Source organism: Papaver somniferum, chromosome 7 (assembly GCF_003573695.1).
Source record: "Papaver somniferum cultivar HN1 chromosome 7, ASM357369v1, whole genome shotgun sequence".
Taxonomy (NCBI): Eukaryota; Viridiplantae; Streptophyta; class Magnoliopsida; order Ranunculales; family Papaveraceae; genus Papaver; species Papaver somniferum.
Window position 1 is genome coordinate 231,074,202 of NC_039364.1, and position 2,228 is coordinate 231,076,429.

The following is a 2,228-nucleotide window of genomic DNA, read 5'->3' on the forward strand; positions in this document are numbered from 1 at the left end:
CCGATGCAGTTTAATTTTAACCAATGCAGTTTGACTCCGGCTTAGATATCATTTTTATTAGCCGCAAGAATCCCCGGTCCATAAAGCTCTGCAACCATCTTCCAGACATAGTAGGATTAGTGCAAAACAACAGAAAAGTCTGCTTGGCTTTTTTCCTTCTTCTTTGGATCAGTAAGTATGCTTGGGTACTAGTCTCTGTTATATACTTTTTTCTTGTTTGAAAGTTAAAAAAGAAAAAGTATTTTTCTAAAATAAAGAAACCTATTATAGGGGCTGTTGAATTTATTAGAGGGGCATCACCATGATCCTAATGTCTAGTTAGTTGGTTAGGGGGTGACCTTTCATCAATTAAACCTAAAAAAGAAAAAAGGAAAAAAAACTCTTTATTTATAATCATCAACAACAACCAAAAATAAATACTCATCAACAACAACTCAACAATCAATCATCATCAACAACAATTCAACAATAACCCAAAATCAATCATCATCAACAACAATTCAAAATCAATCATCATCAATAACCCTTCCATCAATCAAACATAAAAAATAAAAAAAACTAATTCTCTAATTCTAATCAACGATCCAAAACCAATCTATTGCAAATGATATTGAAGTATGTTATTTTTTCTCAATCAAATTCGAAAAAACCGATTTCAGAACCAGTTACAGTTGGCTTTTTGGTTTTCAGAATCCAACCTTAGCTCGTTACAGTTGGCTTTTGGTTTTCAAAATCCAACTGTAACTAGTGTTAGAGCATTTCTCGGTTGAACCCACCAATCTTTGGTATGTCAAGTTTGGTTGTCATATTTTAGTGAACCAAAACTCATTTAAAGAGTCGCTTGATTATTTACAAGAGTCAACTTCGTATAGGTTAGCTAGAAAGTTATTAGGATATGAGATATACAAGTATTACTCGAAGACTTGAAGAATGTGAAGAAGTAAAGAGCTACAACGACGACATCATCCTTCCTCTGGAGGTTAGTAATATTTTAACTTGAACTGTTTCATTCCTAACGTATCTTTCAAGTCGTGTTATATTGAAAACATAACTGCGAAGCTATGAATGATTATACTCTAGTTAGACGAAGTATTAAGGAATTATAATACGAAGTATAACGCCTATCTTTTGAACTTCGTATATAAGACATCGACATAATCGTATGAATGTTATTGTGATTATGTATGGATATGGGTGAAGATTTCGTCCTAGGAAAAAATGTTTTACATTCGTTTAAAGGAAGTACATTCATAAACTTGTTATGTGAATCGAAAGGGAAATCGATAGGCTTATTGGTATTGTTATTAATTGCAAATCTTTGGATTACTAATATGTGTGTTTAGTATAACCGCTCATAACTTGTTTATGTATCTTGGTAAAACTATTCACAATGCCTGACTTATGTATCGGTATAACTTTTACTAGTGAAACCAATCTTAAGTAATCACCTGAGATGGTATGATCGATATTTGTAATTGGTGTGACAATTCCTAGTCATTGGGTAACCGATCTTAGAACTTGGTGGGACTAATCACAAGATGTGTAATCGATCCTTGTAGTAGGTTAACAAGTTTTAGTAATTGGTGTAACCGATCCTATAACTTGTGCAACCGATCACAAGTATGTACCATAAATAAGTGTTAACCGATCCTGGTACTTAGTTAGCCATTATATGGAAACTAGTGTGACCGATACTAGAAGACACTTGGAGGTAGAACCGAAATTGTGTTTGCTAGAACCGTTAAACCCATGAATGGTGATTGAATGTTTTTGATCAACCACATAGTTCTTGGAAATCAGATGAACCAATTCTAAACTCGTTTGGAGGTGTGGAAAATCGATTCCAAGATTGTAAATAAGAAAAAGGATTTACAAATTAAAGATGTCTACATAATTTGAACATGTGCAGTAATTCTTATCTATTATTGTTCAAAGATATTCCTTAATAACTAAAGGAGAATCCCGGATCGAAATAAATTGAGAATCTTTTAATTAAGGTTTTTAATTTTATATGCTTTTAATTTCCAGCAATTAAATTCATATCTTTAGAAAATAAAAATTGGTAATGTGCATTTACTAATTGGAGATTTTCTACTGAGATTTCGGTCAATATTTCGACAGAGCATTTCCAGGAATTGTGAAAACCGATTTTGGGTTTATTGTATATCTTTGCGAATATTCGGTTTTGGAAATTCCTTGGTGTCCAAACTTCCTTGGTATATAAATAT